The sequence below is a fragment of the Carassius auratus genome, chromosome 15 (genome assembly GCF_003368295.1).
Source record: "Carassius auratus strain Wakin chromosome 15, ASM336829v1, whole genome shotgun sequence".
NCBI lineage: Eukaryota > Metazoa > Chordata > Actinopteri > Cypriniformes > Cyprinidae > Carassius > Carassius auratus.
In genome coordinates this window covers 18,548,302-18,573,583 of record NC_039257.1, presented here as the reverse complement: position 1 = coordinate 18,573,583, position 25,282 = coordinate 18,548,302, and the positions used below count along the sequence as shown (strand labels likewise).

The 25,282-nt window shown below is 38.3% G+C and overlaps 1 protein-coding gene across 7 annotated transcripts in view; it reads left to right on the top strand.

Moving 5' to 3' along the window:
• Window positions 1-23,179: 23,179 nt before the first annotated feature.
• The window catches only part of tenm4 (teneurin transmembrane protein 4), a 206,451-nt gene continuing 204,348 nt past the window's right edge, over window positions 23,180-25,282 (top strand). For 6 of the 7 annotated variants that reach the window (XM_026282779.1, XM_026282782.1, XM_026282778.1 and 3 more), the window contains exon 1: window positions 23,181-23,554. The gene's annotated coding sequence lies outside the window, so the exon portion shown is untranslated. Of the gene's footprint in view, window positions 23,555-25,282 lie in introns of all 7 variants that reach the window. The other variant, XM_026282777.1, reaches the window with a different exon arrangement.

Here is a 25,282-nt window from a genome sequence, read left to right as displayed (position 1 = left end):
CAACTCCTCTCCTCCGAACCGTAACCTTCCAAGTCCACCAGGTACTGGAATCCTCGCCCCCTCCGCCTCGACTCCAGAATACGATTGAAACTAATAGGTCGGTTCCCCATCAAGGAGACGTGGCGGCGGGGGAACCAGGGTAAGCAGATTAATACGTGAATAAAACACAGGTTTAATTTTGGACACATGAAAGGCGGGATGTATCCTTCTGTACGCTGGAGGTAGTTTGAGGCGGACTGTTACCAGATTAATGTTCTTGGTGATGGTAAACGGGCCAATTAATTTGGGAGCTAATTTGTTAGAGACGGAATGCAGAGGAATGTTGTTGGTAGAAAGCCACACTTTTTGACCCATAACGTACACGGGAGACAAATGCGTGAGTGGAGGGGACCGTGACTTCAGATTCCAGACTAGGAAAAACTGGTGGCTGGTAACCTAAGCTGCACTGAAATGGAGAGAGGCCCATGGCTGACACTGGTAACAAATTGTGAGCATACTCCACCACAGAGATTTGTTGGCTCCAGGAAGAAGGATTCTTGGAGACCAAACATCTCAACATCCTCTCTAAATCTTGGTTGGCTCGCTCAGACTGCCCGTTACTCTGGGGATGATAACCAGAAGACAGGCTAACCGACGCTTGTAGCAACTTACAAAATTCTTTCCAAAATTTGGATATAAATTGGGATCCCCTGTCAGAAACCACTTCTACCGGGAGGCCATGTAGCTGAAAGACGTGATCTAGGACAGTGACCGATGTCTCCTTGGTTGGTAATTTGTGCAAGGTAATGAAATGTGCCGCATTCAAGAACCAGTCCACTACGGTCAAAACGACAATCATGCCATTAGAGGGCGGGAGGGCGGTAACAAAATCTAGTGCGATGTGGGACCAGGGTCTCGAAGGGACAGACAGTGGTTGAAGGAGCCCATCAGGAGGTCGGTTAGATGACTTAACACTGGCGCTAACTGAGCAAGCCAAAACAAAATTGTGGATGTCACAAGCCATAAGTGGCCACCAGAATTGTTGTTTAACTAACCCATTGGTTCGGCTTATCCCTGGATGACAAGCAACGTTAGAGCAGTGACCCCACTGAATGACTTCGGACCGTAATTCCTCCGGCACAAATAAACGATTCGGCGGGCAACCGGGCAGAGGCGTTACCCCTTCTAAGGCCATCTTGACCTTCGACTCGACCTCCAATACGAGTGCTGAGATTACCTATTTTCTCAGGTAAAATATACTCGGGCGGAGGGATCAAAAAGACATGACAAAGAATCGGGTTTGACATTTTTGGAACCCAGGCAGTATGATAGAGTAAAATCAAAATGACCGATAAAAAAAAGTGCCTACCGAGCCTGCCTGGAATTGAGTCTTTTGGCAGTTCTAATATATTCTAAATTCTTATGATCAGTCCAAACAATGAAAGGTACCCCTGAACCTTCCAACCAGTGACGCCACACCTCTAAAGCTAATTTGACGGCCAACAATTCTCTGTTACCAATGTCATAATTGCATTCAGCAGGAGATAACCGATGGGAGAAAAACACACATGGATGCATCTTATCGTCCGAAGCAGCAAGTTGGGACAACACTGCTCCTACCCCCACCTCTGATGCGTTGACCTCCAACACGAACTGCCGTGTGGATCAGGGGCCACAAGGATGGGAGCAGAAACAAAGCGGCTCTTGAGGTTGGTGAATGCAGTCTCGGCTGTGTCCGACCACTTGAACAGAGTACTGGGGGAGTTCAAGGCCATTAGAGGCGAGGCTAGTTGGCTGAAATTGCAAATGGAACACAGATAGAAATTGGCGAACCCCAGAAACCGCTGTAGGGCCTTACGGAAACCTGGAGATGGCCAATCTATCACAGCCTTAACTTTGTCAGGGTCCATAGGTATTCCCTCGGACAAGACGATATACCCTAGGAAGGGAACAGACTGTGCATGGAATACGCATTTCTCCGCCTTGACAAAAAACCCATTCTCAAGTAATCTCTGGAGTACTTGTCTGAGGTGTTGAACGTGTTCCTGGAGACATGAAGAAAAAATCAGTATGTCATCCAGGTAAACATGTATAAGCTGATCTACCATGTCTCTCAACACATCATTAATGAGTGCTTGGAAAACCCCTGGCGAGTTGGAGAGCCAGAACGGCATCACCAAGTATTCAAAGTGCCCTCTAGGGGTGTTAAAGGGGGTTTTCCATTCATCCCCCTTCCTGATGCGGACCAAATGATAAACGTCACGAAAATCCAATTTTGTGAATACGGATGCTCCCTGTAACCTCTCAAAAGCTGAAGACATCAACGGCAAAGGATAGGTGTTCTTTATCATGATGTTGTTCAGCTCTCGGTAGTCAATACAAGGTCACAGAGAACCATCCTTCTTACCCACAAAAAAGAATCCCGCCCCCGCTGGAGAAGAGGAAGGACGGATGAACATTGATGCCAAGGAATCAGAAACGTATTTCTCCATGGCCTCCCTCTCTGGAATAGAAAGAGAGTAAAGTTTGCTTTTAGGCGGAGACTTACCTGGCACTAATAGGGACATAGGGACGATGCAGAGGAAGAGAAGCAGCATTGGACTTACTGAACACCTCCTTCAGGCCCAAGTACTCTGCGGGCACGTTTGATTACACCATGTTCTCTTTCTGAAAGACAGAAACAGGCACAACAGGACAAGCAGAAACCAAACAAGACTCATGACAACTTTCACTCCACAATGTGACAGTGTTGATAAACCAGGGATTACCACAAGTGGATTATGTTTGATTAACCAGGGGTGACCTAAAACAATGGGAGCTACGGGGGAGTCCGTAAAACGATATGGTTTCACTGTGGTTGCCTTAGGTGAGCAGAGTGATGGGTTCAGTATAGTGGGTGACATGTGGCAGTTCCTGGCCATTGAGTGCGGTGACATGGATGGGATAAAACACAGGAAGGACTGGAATGTTCAAGTGACGTGCAATGAGAGAGTCAATGAAATTACCTTTGGCTCCAGAGTCCAGAAGGGCTTTTTTACTGGGCAGGAATAGATGGAATGCTGCGAGCCACCGCAATATAAACACAGTCCTTGGGACCTCCACTGCTCTCTCTCTTTCCGGGACAGCCGAGCTTTACCCACCTGCATGGGTTCGTGGTCATCAACGGGACCGACCGTGTTCTCTCGACTCAAGCGGCCCCTTTCCGAAGAGATGGGATGGCGTGTAGGTGGTGCATTAGAAAAGGGGCTCATGTCCTGTTTCCAAAATGCATCACAAAGTGCTTGAAAAAGCTGTAAACTAATTCCACATTGCACAAGGTGTAAACATCCTTAAGCCTGTGTCTCACATACTCCGTCTGCAGTGCAAACATTTCTAATTTGCGTTATATTAATAAGACGTTTGTCTGTGAAATCTGCGAGATCTCTCATGCGTGCACACGCATAAGGGGCCGTTCACATATCGCGTCTTTTGCGCGCTCAAGTTCGTTATTTCAAATGTAGGCGCGCGGTATGCTGCAAGCACACTGCAGCTCATGTAACTTCCTCACCTTTTCTGTAACAACGTTGAAAGCTCAGCCAAGATGAAGGAACAGCTGATAGCTGTATGTGGATTTTTATATTAATTTAGTAGCAGAGCTACTGCAAGTAGTTTTTAGTGCTGCAAATCCATTTATCCATTGCTGAAATTTCCGCGTCTTCATGGAGAGAGCAGGTCATGGTTGCTTAGCAATGGCAGAAGCCTCAGGAGCACAAGTGTCCGAAGGCTTTGGTGAAAAAAAAATCAGAAAGCGGCACGCCTAGCGTTTTCCACGCGTTTTTAGACGCAATATGTGAACAGCCCCTTACAGTAAGAAAACTCCTGCTTAATACAAAGAGTGATGATGGCGGAGACAGTAAAATGTTCCAAAGTGTGGTTCTAATTCGCTATAGTTGATGCAGACAACGCTGGTTGTCATAAGTGCAACAACATTTTTGCATCTAAGTGCGGAAACACAAGCAATCTGTCAAAGCATCTTTCAAAAGTGCATTATGTGCAGACAGAGAAATGCAAAGTTTTCGCCTGCCTAACACAACACAAAGTAACACAACACAAAGTACCGATAAGAATACAGTTAAAGTACCGGACCATTAAGCAGTATCAGTAAGAATAGTAATACCGTTAAAACCTTAACGATACTCATCCCTATCCATGCTGCACCACATACGTAATGCACACGCACTGCATACGCACTGCAGATGGAGTATGTGTGAAACAGGCGTGAGCAGGGCCGTAGCTGGGGTCAGTGGGGCCCCGGTGAAGGTTGTACCAATGGACCCTGTTTGAAATTGTTTAATTTGTATGTTTGTTTATTTTTATTTATTTGTGCTATTTACACAATGTTTAAGTTTTTTTTTTCAAGTTTGTAGGTGTCAAGGTACAGAAACCAAATAATTAAATGTAAAATAGCACTGGATAGTCTTCAGTGTAAAAATGTAATATACAATCAAACCTACATTTATTCAGACACCTTAAACATTTCTCACATTATTACAGTTTTGCTATATATATCAAAAATTATATCTGATGTCTGAATAATTTTTGGTTTGACTTTTAAAACTGCAAAGTAATTCAGTCAAGAGCAGTGAGTGATTTTTCATTTTCATTTCCTTGGAATAACATTACAGCAGCCAGTAGCTAAATTAGGCACGGTCACTTCCCTGCTCACGCCTGTTTGGGGGAAGTCGTGGCCTAATGGTTAGAGGGTTGGACTCCCAATCGAAGGGTTGTGAGTTCTAGTCTCGGGCCGGACGGAATTGTGGGTGGGGGGAGTGCATGTACAGTTCTCTCTCCACCTTCAATACCACGACTTAGGTGCCCTTGAGCAAGGCATCGAACCCCCAACTGCTCCCCGGGCGTCGCAGCATACATGGCTGCCCACTGCTCCGGGTGTGTGCTCACAGTGTGTGTGTGTGTGTGTGTGTGTGTGCATTTCGGATGGGTTAAATGCAGAGCACAAATTCTGAGTATGGGTCACCATACTTGGCTGAATGTCACTTCACTTTCACTTTCACCTTAAGAGACGATGAACGCATCCAATATAATACACATCCCATTTTTTTCCTCAACTGTTTACTTTCACTTAAGAAATAACTGACAGTTTTTTTCTAGCATAATTTCCAAGGTGGATATTTTGACATATTTTGCATGTATTTGTCGGCACAAGAGCAAATAATAAGCAAATTCGGTGTTCAAGCGTTTTGAGACGCCTTTCTCTGCGCCAAGTCAAATCAAGTCACCTTTATTTATATAGCGCTTTAAACAAAATACATTGCGTCAAAGCAACTGAACAACATTCATTAGGAAAACAGTGTGTCAATAGTGCAAAATGATAGTTAAAAGCAGTTCATCATTGAATTCAGTGATGTCATCTCTGTTCAGTTAAATAGTGGCTGTGCATTTATTTGCAATCAAGTCGATATCGCTGTAGATGAAGTGACCCCAATTAAGCAAGCCAAAGGCAACAGCGGCAAGGAACCGAAACTCCATCGGTGAAAGAATGGAGAAAAAAACCTTGGGAGAATCCAGGCTCAGTTGGGGGCCAGTTCTCCTCTGACCAGACAAACCAGTAGTTCAATTTCAGGCTGCAGCAAAGTCAGATTGTGCAGAAGAATCACCTGTTTCCTGTGGTCTTGTCCTGGTGGTCCTCTGAGACAAGGTCTTTACAGGGGATCTGTATCTAGGGCTCTAGTTGTCCTGGTCTCCGCTGCCTTTCAGGGCAGTAGAGCTATCTGGTCTGGATACGTACTGGATCCAGATGACTGCAGTGACCCTCTGATCTGGATCCAGACTGGATCTGGTGGCTACTGTGACCTCGTAAAAAGAGAGAAACAGGCAATATTAGCGTAGATGCCATTCTTCTAATGATGTAGCAAGTACATAGGGTGTTATGGGAAGTTTTCCCGGTTCCGGTTTACCTAATTAATGCAGCCTAAAAATCTTTTAACGGATTTGGATATTAAAAGCATATTAGTATGTTATGTGTAAGCCAGGTTAAAGAGATGAGTCTTTAATCTAGATTTAAACTGCAAGAGTGTGTCTGCCTCCCGAACAATGTTAGGTAGGTTATTCCAGAGTTTAGGCACCAAATAGGAAAAGGATCTGCCGCCCGCAGTTGATTTTGATATTCTAGGTATTATCAAATTGCCTGAGTTTTGAGAACATAGCGGACCTAGAGTATTATAATGTAAAAGAAGCTCATTCAAATACTGTGGTGCTAAACCATTCAGTGCTTTATAAGTAATAAGCAATATTTTAAAATCTATACAATGTCTGATAGGGAGCCAGTGCAGTGTTGACAGGACCGGGCTAATATGGTCATACTTCCTGGTTCCAGTAAGAACTCTTCCTGCTGCATTTTGGACTAGCTGTAGTTTGTTTACTAAGCGTGCAGAACAACCACCCAATAAAGCATTACAATAATCTAACCTTGAGGTCGTAAATGCATGGATTAACATTTCTGCATTTGACATTGAGAGCATAGGCCATAATTTAGATATATTTTTGAGATGGAAAAATGCAGTTTTACCAATGCTAGAAATGTGGCTTTCTAAGGAAAGATTGCGAACAAATAGCACACCTAGGTTCCTAACTGATGGCGAAGAATTGACAGAGCAACCATCAAGTCTTGGACAGTGTTCTAGGTTATTACAAGCAGAGTTTTAGGTCCTATAATTAACACCTCTGTTTTTTTTTCAGAATTTAGCAGTAAGAAATTACTCATCATCCAGTTTTTTATATCGACTATGCATTCCATTCGTTTTTAAAATTGGTGTGTTTCACCAGGCCGTGAAGAAATATAGAGTTGAGTATCATCAGGATAAAAGTAAAAGCTAAAACCATGTTTCCTGATGATATCTCCCAAGGGTAACATATAAAGCGTGAAGAGTGGCGGCCCTAGTACTGAGCCTTGAGGTACTCCATACTGCACTTGTGATCGATATGATACACCTTCATTCACTGCTATGAACTGATGGTGGTCATATAAGTACAATTTAAACCATGCCAATGCACATTAATGCCAACAAAGTGTTCAAGTCTATGCAAAAGAATGTTGTGGTCAATTGTGTCAAACGCAGCACTAAGATCCAATACAACTAATAGAGAGATACACCCACGATCAGATGATAAGAGCAGATCATTTGTAACTCTAAGGAGAGCAGTCTCAGTACTATGATACGGTCTAAATCCTGACTGGAAATCCTCACATATACCATTTTCTCTAAGAAGGAATATAATTGTGAGGATACCACCTTTTATAGTATCTTGGACAGAAAAGGGAGATTCGAGATTGGTCTATAATTAACTAGTTCTTTGGGGTCAAGTTGTGGTTTTTTGATGAGAGGCTTAATAACAGCCAGTTTGAAGGTTTTGGGGACATATCCTAATGGCAATGAGGAATTAATAATAGTCAGAAGAGGATCTATGACTTCTGGAAGCACCTCTTTTAGGAGCTTAGATGGTATAGGATCTAACATACATGTTGTTGGTTTAGATGATTTAACAAGTTTATACAATTCTTCCTCTCCTATAGTAGAGAATGAGTGGAACTGTTCCTCAGGGGGTCTATAGTGCACTGTCTGATTCGATACTGTAGCTGACGGCTGAATGGTTACAATGTTATCTCTAATAGTATCGATTTTTGAAGTAAAGTAGTTCATAAAGTCATTACTGCTGTGGTGTTGGGAAATGTCAGCACTTGTTGAGGCTTTATTTTTCGTTAATTTAGCCACTGTATTGAATAAATACCTGGGGTTATGTTTGTTTTCTTCTAAAAATGAAGAAAAGTAATCGGATCTAGCAGTTCTTAATGCTTTTCTGTAAGATAGGTAACTTTCCCAACAAGCAATACGAAATACCTCTAGTTTTGTTTTCCTCAAGCTGCGCTCCATTTTTCGGGCTGCTCTCTTTAGGGTGTGAGTATGCTCATTATACCATGGTGTCATACTGGTTTCCTTAACCTTCCTTAAGCGTAAAGGAGCCACTGCATTTAAAGTGCTAGAAAAGAGATAGTCCATAGTTTCTGTTACATCATCAAGTTGTTCTGAGGTTTTGGATATGCTAAGGAATTTGAATACATCAAGAAAATAACTTAAAAAGCAGTCTTTTGTGGTAGAAGTGATGGTTCGACTACAAGAGATATCATCACTTGGCTGCATAATTTCAACACTATCAACATCAATTCCATGTGACAGTATTAAATCTAGAGTATGATTTCAACAATGAGTAGGTCCTAAACCTGTTGTCTAATGCCAATAGAGTTCAGAATGTCTATAAATGCTGATCCCAATGCATCTTTTTCATTATCAACATGGATATTAAAATCACCAACTATTAAAACTTTATCTGCAGCCAGAACTAACTCGGATGTAAAATCACCAAACTTTTTAATAAAGTCTGTATGGTGGCCAGTACAAACATAACAGGGTATTTATCATTAGCATTTGTTTCTCTGGATAATGTTATATGAAGCACCATTACTTCAAACGAGTTTTACTTGAAGCCTGCCCTCTGAGAAATCCTGAAAACGTTGTTATAAATTGAAGCAACACCTCCCCCTTTGCCTTTTAGATGCGGCTGATGTTTATAACAGTAATCTTGGGGGGTGGACTCATTTAAAATAATGTTATCCTAAGGTTTTAGCCAGGTTTCTGTCAAACAGAGCACATCTAGATTATGATCAGTGATCATATTATTTACAAAAAGTGTTTTCATAGAAAAGGATCTGATATTCAATAAGCCAAGCGTTCTCATTTGTTTATCCATATTGCATCTGTTTTTTATTTGTTGTACCTCAGTTAAACTGTTAATCTTAACTTGGTTTGGACGTTTTTTGTATTTTCTAGTTCGGGGAACAGACACAGTCTCTATAGTGTGATATCTAGGTGAAAGAGTCTCTATGTGCTGAGAATTAGTTGACCTCTGTGACGTGAGGCAGCTAGCAGACGGTCGGTTTAGCCAGTCTGTCTGCTTCCTGACCTGGGCCCCAGTTAGTCAAGTATAAACACTAAGACTATTTGCCATATTTCTAGAGAGATAAGTGGCGCCACCCCAGGAGGGATGAAGACCATCTCTTTTCAACAGGTCAGGTCTGCCCACTTTTAAATTTGCCAAGATGTCAGGCGCTCTGGCTTCTGGTAAACATTTGACTATGGTGGCTTTTGTCTCTATATTCACGTTCTGTACAATAGAATCACCAATAACTAGAGCACTTTCATCAGGTTTCTCAGTGGGTGCATCACTGAGTGGGGAGAACCTGTTTAATGTTTTGATCGGAACAGAAGAGCGGTGTTTTGAATGTACAGGAATCCCTGAGCTAGACACATCTAAAGCCATATCTAGAGCCCTAAACATTCTTACTGTCCTTAATTAAAATTTGGATTAGTGTCTCTAATTCTGAAATCTTCTCTGTCAGCCTAAATATATCCCTGCATTTATCACATGTGAATCCCTCATCTGCAACAGAGATAGATAAACTGTACATGTGACAAGAGGTGCAAATAACAATAGCAGGAGAAGCCATTACTCACCGTGCTTGATTAAATATTCTTACTGCGGTTGTTTGATGAACTTGTGAAAAACTGGAGCGAGAGAGAGGAGAGGAGAAAAGAAAACAGCGATAGGTTCAAATGAAAATTCTAATGACAAGCTAACGAGTGCTAATGCTTTTCAGTGCTCTGCGTGAGCCCTGAACACCAGAACACAGCGAGTACTGAATTGGGCTCTTTCACATCTTTTTGTTTGTTCAAACTGTGATTTGTATTTGTTTGTTCAGGTGCAGGAGGGACTTTGAGGAGAACTTCGCAGAAGAAAGCTTGATTCAGTGCCGATGTCTGTGATACGTGGCTCTCGATCTGTCAATCTTGTCAACTGTCCTGAGCATCTTTTTAGGCTGGCCTCAGCCAGTTGGTTATATACAATATCAAGGTGAAAGTCATCATAGATTGCTCAGTATAGACCCAGCTCCAAACCCAACTTTGAGAATACATTAACGGCGATATTTTTTTTTATCGCCCGATAAGAGTCTCACGTTAACGCAGCACGTTAAGGACAATAACGGCCCACCACTAATATATATATATATATATATATATATATATATATATATATATGTGTGTGTAATTAACAATTATCACATTTCTTAGAACTTGTTACATCTGCTTTAAACTACATTTTTTTTTTCATGTTTTGTTATTTTAGAATAGACTCTTAAATGACAACTGGTATTATTCTCATAGTAATAAAGATTTCCTCGCTCAACCAGTTCGCCATTAATGCTACATTGATCCACTGAAGTCCACTGGATTCTGTTCCCTCAGAAGAAAGACAATTTCTTCACAACTGCTCTGTAACTGTCATTTTGTCTTAAGGTCACTGTCTATGTTTTGAACCATTGGTTAACATCCAGCTCTCTGCCACAGTCAGCAGCAGCTCACCAGTGAGCCATGAATCATATGATCACACTGGGCATACATGCATGATTCTGTTTACACAAGGTGTGTGTGGTGACATGTTTGAGACCGGCTTAGACTCATGCCCCAGGAGTCACATATAAATAAATGTCAGCTGTGCTGAGTTGGGCTGAGGGCTGACTTAATGCAGTGCCTTAACCGCAGGCCGCAACACCAGCCGTCAGCTCACATTAAAGTGCTGGAGTGCTGAGAGTTGTCACTTGATTGTGACAGACAAGAGGCTGTTATTTTGTCACCTTCCAATGCTAAGCAGCGGTGGAGGTCAAAAACCTTTGAAGGGCAAATCATCTGCCAATCCACAACCATCAGCTGTGTTTGGATCCTTCCAATTATTTTCAGTTGCGTTTGATACAGCTTTGATATGAGAAGACATGGAACAATCGTTACATTTTATTGAATTCAGCTTATCCAGGTCCAGTCTGAAGAGGGAAATTCAGTCTGCTAAATACAACTACAAACTGAAAACACAATGACCCTCGGCACAAGTGGACAGGCATTCATGCCCTAACAGACTATAAACCAGCACACCCCCAGCCAGCAATGCCACCTTCCCTGATGAACTGAAAAACTTTATGCTCGCTTTGATCATGGAAACACAGAACCACCCATCAAATCTGTGCTCACATCTGACGACCTGCCGCTCACACTTTCCACCGGTGATGTGCATTCCAATTTGCGTAAGGTGAATTCACATAAAACTGCCGGCCCTGGTGGCATCCCTGGCCAAGTGCTTAGGGTCTGTGCAGAACAGCTGGTCTTCAACATTTTCAACCTCTCTTTGACCCAAGCCAGTGTTCCCAACTGCTTTGAAACAACCACCATTGTATCCATACCAAAACATGCTGGTGCACTGGCCCTCAATGACATTCGCCCAGTTGCTCTTACTCCAATAATTGCTGAGTTTTTTTGAGAGGCTGGGTCTCCCACCTAAAAACATGCTTGCCCCCAACACAGAACCCATACCGGTGCACCTACAATTCCAACAGATCAACCAAGGATGCCATTACCTCAGCTCTCCACTCTACCTTGCCACACCTGGACAGAACCAACACATATGTCAGGATGCTATTCATTGATTTCAGTTCCACCTTCAATACTGTTATCCCATCCAAGTTGATCTCCAAGCACTGTGATCTTAGCATCAGCTCCTCCCTCTGTAACTAGACCCTGGACTTTATCAACAACAGACCAGGCTTTTAGGATCAGTAACCACACATCCTCCATCCTCACTTTAAACACTGGTTTACCACAGGGCTGTGTGCTGAGCCCAATTCTCTACTCCTTTTTCACCCATGACTGCATACCTGTGCATCACTTTAACTCCATAATCAGGTTTGCAGATGACACCACGGTGGTAGGCCTGATCAGCAGAAATGACGAGACAGCCTATAGGGATGAGGTTCACCATCTAGCATCTTCCTTGATGTCCATCTCTCTGAGGATCTTTCCTGGACCCTAAATACCTCCATACTGATCAAAAAGGCACAACATCACCTTTACTTCATTAGTAACTACTACACAACTAAGGGAAGCTCACCTGTCCCCCAATATCCTTTTGAACTTTTACCAGTGCACTATTGAAAGCATTTTCACAAACTGTATCACAGTGTGGTATGGCAACTGCCATTTTAATGGACCAGAAAGCCCTCCAGCAGGTGGGGAAAACTGCCCAATACACCACTGGTGCCAGGCTACGGTCCATCAAAGACGTTTACCACAAACACTACCTTAAGGAGACTGAGAAGTATAATCAAAGACTCCTCCCACCCTAATCACAGACTGTTCACTCCTCTCCCATCGGGGAGACATTATAGGAGTCTTCGTTGTCACACCAGCAGACTCAGGAACAGTTTCTTTCCCTCAGTGGTCTGCCTACTGAACTCCAATCTCAGGCACTGAAGACCACATCCCACCTAATGCTTAAAAAACACTTCTACATGTACCTTTGAATGCCATTTAAACTGTTATGGTCATTGGCCATATATAAACTTATGCTATTTATGCACCACACTGTATAATGCACCTTCTGTTTATACTTTACTTGCACCCTATGTTGTCATTTGCATTCAGCTGGTTTCTGCCCTCCTACCTCTTAACTTGCACTGTATGTCATAAAGATTAATTTATATACACATATTCTATATTTATTTATATAATCTGTTATTTGCACTTCTGGTTAGATGCTAACTGCATTTCATTGGCTCTGTACTTGTACTCTGCACAGTGACAATAAAGTTAAATCTAATCAAAAAAAAAAAAAAAAAAGTCAAGCTTTGTGATAATTGTTAGGCCTCAATGACTCTTACACAATGTTTGATGTGGATATAAGTTTTTCTTCATCAGAGATTCTGAGCAAAAGGTTTAGGCGATGATATTTTTATGTATCAAAGTTTAATATATTTTTTTTATATATATAACCAGAGCTTGACAGAACATCCAGGTTTATCCAGATTGAGCCAGTCTCAAATTTGTTTCATAAGTCTTGTACTGTCTTAATGAAAAAAAAAAAAAAAAAAAAAAAATATATATATATATATATATATATATATATATATATATATATATATATATATATATATATATAATTCTGTCACCGTTTACCTACCCTTTTGTTATTCCAAACCTGTGCTATCTTTCTTCTGTGGAACACAAAAGGGGGGAAAAATATAAAAAATAACATATTGAATAACAAATTATTCAAACATTGACAAAAAAAAAGTACTAGAACAGTGTTCCAAAACTCCAAATCTTCAGAAGACAGTGGCCTGTAACTTATTTTCAGAAAGAATTCTCATTCCCATTGTATTATTAATTCCCATTAAATAATATTACAGTTCAAAAATAACTGTTTTCTATTTAAATATGTTGTCAAATGTAATTTATTCCATTTTTAATTTTTAGAATTAAAAATGTGTTGACTGACTAGACAGACAGACAGACAGACAGACAGAAAGACAGACAGACAGACAGACAGATAGATAGATAGATAGATAGATAGATAGATAGATAGATAGATAGATAGATAGATAGATAGATAGATAGATAGATAGATAGATAGATAGATAGATAGATGACATTGCTTGTTGCTATTATTACCGAAAGGAACTTGAAACTGAAATTATTATTTTTTTCTAGTCGTGCCCAATAAAGGGTTAACCTGACTAGTTTAACAATTCTGTTTTCCTTTGATTTCATTTTGACTTTTAGATGATTGCCTTCTCAATTTCACTGCAAATCCACCTGCTGCTCACATCAAAAACGTTAGTTTTACAATCTCCTTGTGTTCCACCGAGACCCGCATCTGCATGGTGGCACCTCAATGCTGGAAATTGGAGCCCGGTAGGGTGCTAAAAGTGCCTTCAACCTCAATAATCCTTTTAATCTCTCATCAATCATGTGGAAGTGGCATTGAGGCCCTGATCCTATTACCGTTCGGAAGAAAATTGCTATCCCTGAGAGTAGACATGTTACAATTGGATGTGAAAGTTGGAAACAGTGCAATGGTGGTAATGACAAGTTGGATCAAGTAATCGAAGGAACAAATCACCCAGTGTCTCATTCACAAGCTCTTTAAATAAACAACCTAGAAAATGATGCTGTCTGACTGAGAAGCACTTGTGGTTCGGGCTTTCCGTCTGATGTGTGTTTTTATATTATGTCTCTGTTCAACCTTTTTTAAATGTGCAATTTGCCATTTCTGCCTCTGGTTTAGCAATTAGACCTCCAGTGACAAGAGGCAAATCACAATATTTATTTCTGCTATTTGAATACATTTATTTCCAAAACACTAATTCATACACTAATATTGTATGCAATAGGAATGCACCAGAAGATGAATACCTTATAAGTTATGTAAACCGATTGCTTTTTTCAAGTAACTAGTAAAGTAATTTATTATAGGTGCAGAGGCAGAGGCATTTCCTTCGTACTTAGTCTTATTCATTTTCTTTTTGGTGTGTATATATATATAACAGTTGCCATATATATATATATATATATATATATATATATATATATATATATATATATATATATATATATATATGGCAACTGTTAAGGCCTTTTCACACCAAAAAGAAAATGTATAAGACTAAAAATATATATATAAATTAAAACACAAAAAAAAACACAAAAGTAATGTAATGTATTAGATTCCATAAAAAGTAAATATGCATTGCAATTAGTTACTTTTTTATTGTTATCTGTCATATCAACTCTCTGAAAGTGTAGCATGGTAAAATACATGGTAATGTTAATGTGTTTTGTCTTGGCAGAATACATCCACAGACAATTACTGCTGCTGTACATGTAACGTATATAAAATAACACTGTAGCAGATCTATACAGGTGGAGCTGGGGATGGTGAGGGGTTTCCAAAGCACTCTGCAAATGCTGCAGCAAGCACTAGCCAAGACTTAAATATTGAGCAACAAGCTCATTGGCTATTGATGTGAAAAGAAATGGAAATTAATAATATGAATAATGATGTGACTATGTCAGATTGAATTAGAACCAATCAGACTGCACCGTACATAATTTGTTAAGGATCAATGCAGTATTGTAATTCATTCTTTTAAAAGCAACTTTCCCCAACACTGCAACTTACTGGTGAGTCTGCAAAGTTAGTGTGTCTTAATAAATAAATAAATAAAATCTCTTTGCTACATATCAACTCAGTAATCAAATAAAATTGGGTCATTAGAAATTTTAGTCAACAGTAAATATTTTTCAAAAAAAAAAAAAAGTAACTGTTGATGTAACCATGTCTTAAATGTCAGGTCACACAATATTAAATTCTAGTATATTGGGTTTATACTTCGATATCACACTGGCAATCATGCAGTCTAAATATCAGCACAGATGTGATTACCTGCAGCATTCTGCCTATGGCTGAATCACTGTTTTCAAGTGCTTTGAAGCTCTCAGCTCCCTCCAGCGATATTCATTCTCATCTTGCTTCTTTTTTGGTACCTTTTTAGTCTTTTGTTCTCATTTGTCTTGCTATTCGTTTTAGGACTTTGGCTGTGTATACCGTTGCTGACAGATGAGAACATTTCGCACTCCCCAAATGCATGATAACTGCTTCAGGTTTCTGAATCTCATTCTCAGCTTGGCATGTATAGACTGTCCACTCTGAACAGTAAAATTTCTGAAAATAGTTCTTTTAACTATAATAATATTTCACAATATTACTGTTTTTACTCTACTTTTTGTACGTCAAATTAATGCAGCCTCAGTGGGCATAAAAGGTACTTTCAAAAACATAAAAATTGCATTACTCCAAACTTATGATAATCAGTTGAGTTTTGACGGTTATATATGTATATATTTGTATAACCTTTAAACAATAGAAAGTGCCCCTATTGTGGGTTATGAAAGGTTCATATTTTGGTTTTGGGAGTCCCCAACAACAGATTAACATGCATGCAAAATCAAAAAACACTTTTTCATATAAAATTATGAAGCATTTATAAGTCCAAACACCATTTTTGTTCATGTGCCACAACTCTAGTCACAATGTTGAGATACATAAAATAAGCTAATTGAATTACAATGTGACATTATTTCAAATGGAATGGTTTAATATATATATATTAATTTACAGCATCTTAATTTTTATTATTATTATTATTATTATTTACTGTTAATTTTTAAGGTTTTTTAACTAAAAATAATGTTTTCAACTAAAAGTGCCTGTCCCACACTTTTGAGTCCTTACCGCAACAATGAAAAAAGGATATTATTATTACATTTTATCAAAGACAAAAAAAAGTTCAATGGAAATAGAAATTAGCATGTGAGCACATTGCTGACAGATTGGGCCACCTCACTACCTCACTCACAAGATCCAAAAAATAAAAGGTAACAATCATGTTTTCTGTGTCCGTATTTAAAATAAATGTATATTACTGTTTAATTCATTCATATTAAGATGCAAAAAGTCCAAATTAATTTAGTAGACCTTGCTAGTCTCCAATTAGCAACAATATGTTCCGCAGCAAATGTAGGTGTTGCGGTAAAGACCTTATGTTACGGTAGAGACAAGTTCAAGGTACAAACCTGAAAACAAATACTCAGTCTATTGTGAATTGTGAAATATTTACTTTTACTGTTGTTCTCTACAGTAGCCTGTTTTTGATTTCATTGAACTTCAACATTGTGTCCTTACTGACATAAGATGTCATTACCGCAGCTCTGTTTTATTCTATATTTCTCCATATTTTTATTAGCAAAAAAATATTTTAACAAATAAATTGAGATGATTTATATACTGTCACACTACAAGTGTGCAGGCAATATGCTAAATGTTTCATGTTGATGTCAACACGCAACGGTTTGGCGTTTTAAAAATGACTCGTTTCAGTTATTCAGAGTCAACTCTTTCTTTTGAGAAACAAGAACTTTATACACGGTCCACTTTCAGATTAAATCTTCTCACAATGTTTTCATTCACTTAGAGTGATTGACATGGTGCATTGAAGGACATTTTCAAAAATCCCTAATAGGGGCACTTTAAATAATCAATGTATGACTACACTGACTATTTTACTTGTACTGATAGTCTAACATAATTAAAAACACAGTACAGTAAAAACATTAAGCTTTTCCTTTTCCCTTTTGTTTTGTTTTTTCATCTAATTTCTGCTGGTCAACTGTCTCAACATGTTGCTGTACCATGTTGCTGTGAATTTCCCCAAGCTGCTGAATTAATCACACTTCAATAGGAAAATTCTGGCTCTGGAAGATGAAAGTTTATGATGAAAGGTAATCAAGCCCCTCATGAGTTTTTAAGTTTAAATGTGCTCACTGGAAGATACAGCCTACACTGGAATAAATAAATGAACTGAATTAATTTTATTTATTTCTAGTTATTTTTATTTGTTTCTCCTGGTAAAAATATGCCTGCTTTTGCCCCTTGAGTATTACAATGATTTAGTTTGATTATCTTATTAATACGGAGTGGGTGAATACATCCAAGCCAACACTAATTATGGGTTTTATGATGCATGTAATGCAGGACTCCTTCTACAATCATCAAAACAAGACATATTCGCTCACCATTCTGTAGATATCCAATAAAACACAATAAAATATCTATGCAACTTATTATGAATAATATGCTAATGACCACTACGACCTCCATATCTACATATTCATTGCTGTAAAGAGACTTTCAAGTCTGTAAATTAAAACTGAACCATTTATTTTTTCACACGCTCCTAGTCTTGTCTTGGGAGCAATTCACCAGTGCACATTGTCCAAATGTCATGTTTGCTAATAAATAATAATCAAATAACTGATCAAAAAAGCAATACAACTACCAAAATGCTATTAAAATAAATCTTACAATAACAGCCAATGCTTTACGACCAACAAGCACATTACCAGATCCAATCACCCTGGCCAATGATGATAGGATGCTTACGGTATCAAGAAACTACCCATTTACTGATAACAGAGCCATTCCCCGGGAAATGACTGTGAGAATAGCATCTAAATGTGCGAGATTATACCTACAGATGGTTTTGCTCGCTATCCATAGCTCTCATCTGAAAAGGGTTTTGAGCATTTTTTCAACATGACATGTTAAAGAGAGGTAAAATAGAGAGAGATGCTTTTGTTTTTGCCATGGTGTTCTTGGAAACGAAGAATTGTGGCACTGCAAAAAGGTTATTGTGTAAGACATTCAGAAATGCATTAGGATTTCATAACTGCACTTATGTTTTACCTGGTACCAGGGCTATTATAAGTAATAGATGGAGTAAGATGTAATCGAGTTTGTTTCTTCATCAGAAGATATTTGGATACATTTATAAAGCATTTCATCAGCTGCTGACCAGTGGAACCTCTACAGTGAATGGGTGCCGTCAGAATGAGAGTCCAAGCAACTAATAAAATCAAAATATTGATTACCCCAGTAAAAAAGTCCATCCCCTATCCTCTCACATTAAATATAAATAAATAAATAAATAAAAATCCCACCCAAAGTTTTGTTTACAACTGTTTAGGGCTGTTTGTGTTGTGTGTGTGTGTGTGTGTGTGTGGGCGTGTCTGTGTATAAATGGCGCTTGATTTTTGCATTTTATGCATTTCTATTGGTGAATGAACTATAACTAATTAAAACCATAAACATACAAACACAAAACATTTTTTTTAAGTTTAACTCAACTGAAATGAGAAATGTTGCCTTGAAAACTTTTTTTTTGTCTGTTCTTTTCTTTTATTTCAGTTATCATTTTGCATGTTTTTTTAGTTTTAAGTAACTATAGTAACTATAATAAATATTATCTGAAAAAATGCTAAAAAAAGTAAATAAATCTAAAACTTTGTTTTAAACTAGACTAAACTGCACTGACTCTTGTGAGTAGTTGGACAGAATGTTTTTTTAATTTTTTTTTTTTTTTTTTGCTTTTGCTGAAACTCAATGCAAGCTCGCTAGCACTGATGCTGTCCTCAGTAGGGTGTCCTGTGCCTGAAGGGCAGCGCTTTGCAATGACCTGGTAATCTGCTGTAGCCTCTGTGTCTTTTGGGCTTTCATGCTTGGAGAGAAGCCAGAGCTGCGCCGCTGATGGTGCCTTCAGGCCCGCGCTGATCCAGGTGAAGGTAAGACTTGATGACAGGAGATTTGAGAGCGGAACATTCCAATTGTTTAAGCCTGCTCTCTTTTTGTACGCATATGTTTACCCAAAGACACTCTACAGTGGAATTTGAGTTTGCAAGAAACTAGCTGCCATTATTAAATTTTAACTGCAACTAAAATACAAGGAATGATTTGAGAAAATGTGAAAAACCTGTAATTGTCAGTCTAGATTTCTTGTTTCAATTAGACTTTGCTCCACAAGCTGTCAATTGGATACGATTCCAGTTAATTTGGGTACATTTCAGTTAGTATTAGGAGTGCTGCAGATATTATGTATTTTCAGAGGCCGACCTGGAAGTTAGCATTACCCTAGTTCCCTACAAAAACCCAAAATGATTTTCTACTGCCGTTTGGATTACTACATAAATTTAAGCTCTGAACAAAACTTTACGCCTTTTTAACATTTACTAGTTCGTTCCCTCAATGTACTAAAACGTTGGCACATAACGTGAGTGTCAGTGGGCGTTTGGTATCGATGTAATTTAATTTTGCCTATAAAACAAACTATTCGCAAAGAAGAAAATGTATTATGATTTTACACTGGCCCGATGCACATCTGAACTGGTTCAAACTTCACGCAAAATTTTTTTTAAAGTCACAATTAAAATGCACACGATTACTATTGCGTTTCCTCTATTTATTATTGCGTCCCCTAGATTTACTATTGCTTTCCCTCGATTTGCTAAATTGTGTACACAATTTATAAACCGAGTGAACGAAATAGTAAATCGAGGGAATGCTATAGTAATCGTGTGCACGTTTTACTACATTGAGGGAACGAATTAGTAAATCATGCACACAATTTTAGCCTACTGTTTTTTTTTCCTGCACGTCATGTGCGGGGCTCCGTACTGTGGTGTGACAGCCTGGAGGTATTATCGATGTATTTTATGTCATAGAAAGAAATATGAATATATCTTGAGCTTGTGATAGCCACTTTATTTCAGTCATTTAACCAAAACCCTATATTCAAAACAGTCCATTGAATATGGGATAATAAAATGATAAAGGCCATTTCTTTTGTGGGTTTTGGCCCGCAAAAAAACATCATCCCTGCAGCAGTCTGTTCATTTTGCTTACATTTAAAAGAACATGTCTCTCTCGCTAATGCTGTGAATTATACAGAGAAGTGTTTCAGTGACTTGATTAAAATCAATAACTCATATTTTTGAACTCTTCTTTGAAGGAACCTGCTAATAGAGTCGTTCACTTCAGAAAATGATAGTCACTGGTAGCACTGTTTTTGTTTCACTAAAACGAGGACTCCATAGAGAGTCGTTTCTTGCTTTTATTTGATGTACATTGTCTTTTTATGGACACTTTTTACATGGGTTCTCAGAAGCGGATATAATCATAGTTGGATAAACGGAAAATCTAAGAAATCATTTTTGTGTTCCTATTTGCCCCAATATCAAAATAAACAACAACGTTTCTATGACCTTCAAAAGCCATAATTTATCTGACTCTGAATGCTAAATAAATAGGATTTCCATCTTTGTAAGGTTTGTTAGGACAGATAATATCTGGTTGAAATACAACTATTTGAAAATTTGTAATCTGAGGGTGCAAAAACCTTTAACGTTGTCCGGATGAAGTTCTTAGCAATGCATATTACTAATCAAAATTAAGTTTTTGATATATTTATGGTAATAAATTTACAAAATCATTTCACAGAACGTGATCTTTACTTAATGATTGTTGGCATAAAATAAATAATTTTGTCCCATACAATGTATTGTTGGCTATTGCTACAAATATACCCAAGCGACTTAAGATTGGTTTAGTGGTCCAGGGTCACATATAGTAAGGGCCCCCATATATACAGACCCATATGGACCCTCTGATAATGAGGTTCGCCCTGTCTTCCTGTTGCTTATATTAACCAAGGGTCTCCAAATCCCACACTGACACGTTCACAATCCCAACTTGGCCTGCCAGTTTTACATGTGAAAGAATATTTAACTTTTCACTTACCCATTCACAGTCAGGGAGCGGTAAGACGCTCTAAGCTTGCCCGAGATTAGCTTTCAGAGGATAATGCAGTGAATTGAACCCCACACATACCACCTCCTGGCCTCTCTCTTGTTCTCAGGGTAACCAAACATACTTGGAGGGATAGAGACCCTTGACCATTCTTTTTAACCTTGCAAGGCGGAATAGAGGAGTTTTCATATAGCTTCGGATTGGAGGGCAAGACTTACTTAAACGTGCGGGGCCAAACAAAAGAAGTAAAACAGAAAAACACAAAGGTTGCGTCTTATGTTAACCTACAAATTTCTGGCATCAGGTTGTTGCAGCAAAAATGTTTTATGAGATCTCCTTCACTAACTCACTTGTATGTGATTAAAGGTAAACAAGTAGACACCGTTTTACTGATGTGGAATATTTACAGAATTTCGAAGATATTTATATTGATAATTTTTTTTCCTAAGTATAGTTATTGTTCAAGTATTAATTCTGTTTGATTAGTCCCTGATTTATTTGAATCAATGGCTATACACAATCATTTAAAATGTTATAAATTGATTTAACTGTTTAATTTTCTTCCCCTGTATACAGAGGAGTCTGGGTCTAGTTGTCACACATTTTATTCCACTTAATATTTCTCAAGGTGAGTATACTTTTGTCAATTTCTGTAGAGATACAAATCATAAAGAAGAAAAAAAGCATATATATTGAAACATCTAAACTGTTATTGTCCAGATAAAAAATATACAGTTCAATGAACACTTGAGAATCAAACAATGGCCAAATAGTGATTATGGTCACATACATGGGGTGATAAGTTGTTATAATAATAAACCTTCCATTACAGACTTTCCAGCAAAAAAGTAAACATATAAAAAACAACATATACAAAAATCTAACAGTCAACTATTGTTTTGGCCAACAAATATTTTAATGAATAATGAATTTATAATATACCATATGTGACAACTTGCCCTGACCTGATATTGTGGGAGTCTCTTGTGCTGAGAACAAAACTTTTCAGTAAACATTTAACTTCATTATATAGTTTTTAATATATTCTTGCCTGCATTTCTGCCAATGTGATTATAATGCTTTCACATAATTATTGTGTTAAACAAGGGCTCTATCTTTTAAATTCTGAGAAAAAAAAGGCCTTTAAATTAAGGCCATTAAATTATATGGTGCACTTTGGTTTGCTAATTTAAAAGTTTTGCAAGCCACTTTTTAAGCATTTTTTTCAAATTTAATTTTAACTAATAAAGATTAGCCGGCAGGACCCATATTTAATGTCTTAATATATCATAAATAGCCTCTACCTTCAAATTAAGCAAAGTATAAAAGATGTCATTTTAGTAAAATCTGATTATTTAAATGAGCAATATTTGCTGAGAGCAACAAACATGTTTAATATACCAGTCTATTTATCTATTCAGTGTTTGATAGACCTAATGGCTTCTGAGAATAACAAGTGGCATAGTACAGTCAAAGTCCTAAAAAAAAAAAAAAAAAACAGGAGCAAATAAAGTCAATCCACAAACACAAAACAAATACACAACGACACTATACGAATTCCCATAAACACAAAGTAAACAGCATAACATGTGAAATAGAACACTTTGTTTCGAAAAAAAAAAAAAAAAAAAAAAAAAATATATATATATATATATATATATATATATATATATATATATATAAAAAAATTTGGAAATTGCTTATTATTCATGTAGATTTCGTAAATCTGTCATATTTATATACTGTAGGGTGTACAATATTTTTATTTACTAAAAAAATGTTAAGGAATTTTTACTGTAAATATATACCGTTATATACGCAAAATTGTAAGCTATGCATACGATATTCTTCTAAAATTTTAAAGTAGCTAAAATTACAATAAGTATTTTTTTACAGTACAGTTTCACATTTATCGTATAAGGTAAACCAAACACCGTTTTTATTGTAGGCTAGTATGTTTGCATGTTTTACTAACATATATTCAGTGTAGATAACGTATACTAGATGTATATACCCGCGCAAAAAGCGCTCGCGTTCACGCGCACACCCCCCTCTCCAGTCTGCACACATGGTACGAGCCGACTGTGGATGGTGGAAGCCGCTTGTCATTCCTCGGCATTCCCTCCAGCCTCCAGCCTGCTGCACTGCTCTCCACTGCAAGCGCGCACGGACTCAGCACTACAGCACACGGACGCTATTCGCCCTCCAGCTCTCCGCAGTAAAACACACGGCTCGTCTTATCCATGCGCACTGTTCTCTCTCTCCTGCGCTCGCTCTCTTTCTCTCCTATGCGGCGCCCTGGACATTTTCCCTCCTGATCATTTTCCTAACGGGAGATCATGATGATGAGACACCGATATTAAGAGCATAACACCTTCCGGAAAAGCGATCGCATCATCGCAACCTGCAAGACGCTGGATAGACGCCTTCTTCTTCAGCAATGGTGAGATGCATGTTCACGAGAAAAGTGCGTGTTGTTGCAGAAACAGCTGGAGCGTTTGGTTTGACGCTTGATACTATTACGCACAGCCTCCTCTGTTTATTTATTATGGAGCAGCTTGTAAACTTGCAACATAGAAGGGCAGTGCAAAGTAAAGAGGGCTTGGCTGCACTCTGTAACCATGTAAAACCATGAATTATTGCTTAAGGATGAATGATTCATATCTCTGCCTTTTTAAACACTCAGTCTAACCTTTTAAACAGAAGTTTGTTCTCAGTGATCGGGACATTTTGGGCATTTTCCAGCATCTGAACTCAACACCCATCCCATATTAACGGGCCGAGGGTGTACCTGCTTACTGCTGCATGTTTCACTCCTGTATCATTCACTGAGGGGTGTAATCTGGATGGATGGCTATAGTTTACAGATATAGAGAAGGTAGTGTTCAGATATCTAGGGTAGGATTGTTGCCGATGTGTTTCTGGCAGTGGGGTACTGCGTTTACGGACTGATCCTGTGAAGCAAATGTGCATTTATAGCTCCAGTTTTACTCCTACTCTCTAACACCCTCCTATTTGGGGTCTGAGGGTTCATTGTGAGGGGAGTTCATTGCTATTGCTGTTGTATATTAGGGGAAATGTGGCAATTATTGCTTAAATGTACGTGCACTTAACAGGGGCACTTCATTTATATATATATATATATATATATATATATATATATATATATATATATATATATATATATATTTGTAATTGTCATTGTCATTTTTACATTAAGTCTGCTTGAGGAATAAGCACTCATGATGAGAGAATAAAATGCTTTGAGATGTTAAATATGTTTTTTTATTATTATTCTGTAGCACACATGCGCATGCACACAGCCTAGTATTTTCAACATAACAGAAGGGCTGTTGAAAAATTGATTGTAGATTGATAGAAGAGATGTTTCTTCTTGCACACTATACATAAATGATACACAAAATCTCTTGGGACACAGTTAAAATGTATGGCAATGCAATAGAGGACAGAATATCAAACTAAATTATATATTTTTTATGAGGAAATATAGCACACATGCAAGTCGAACATCTAACAAAAGACAATGGTTGGGTTTTAAATGGTAAAACTAATGATGTCTTGAAGTATCTGGACACTTTATGGTTGTCAAACCTTAGTGGGACATGTTCATAGTGAATGCGATGAACTAGACCGGTGGTTACACTGTAAGAACACTTGTTTCATTAGAAATTCACTAGGAGACATTTGAATAAACTGTCCAATTATTCCGAATATTTCACAGATTTTGTTGGTTTGATAGTTTGGATCATTTCTAAGTGAACCCTAAGAGTTCAAGATTCTTTTTAGGTCCTCTGTTCTTGGAAAAATTCAAAGATAAGTAACCAAATCGAATCATCTTCAGATACATATAAAGTTAGGTATTAATTAATGTGAAATTTTGCAAGTGTTTGAGCCTGAGGATAACAAGCTTCATGGGGTTAAATTCGAGAGACCCCAAGTTCTGTTTGTGCTGTGAGCGGTACTAAATGAGTCTGAAGTTGGTGGGTCCCCATTGGTTTGACCTTTCGAGGACGGCCCTGTATTCTCCCGTTGTCATGGTCCACGTTGATGAGGACCCTGGTCACCACACAAGCGGTTTCTATGAAAAGAAAAGCCCAGGCAACTCTCTCTTTGTTCGCCCCTACAAAGAGAATGAAGAAAAACATCAGGC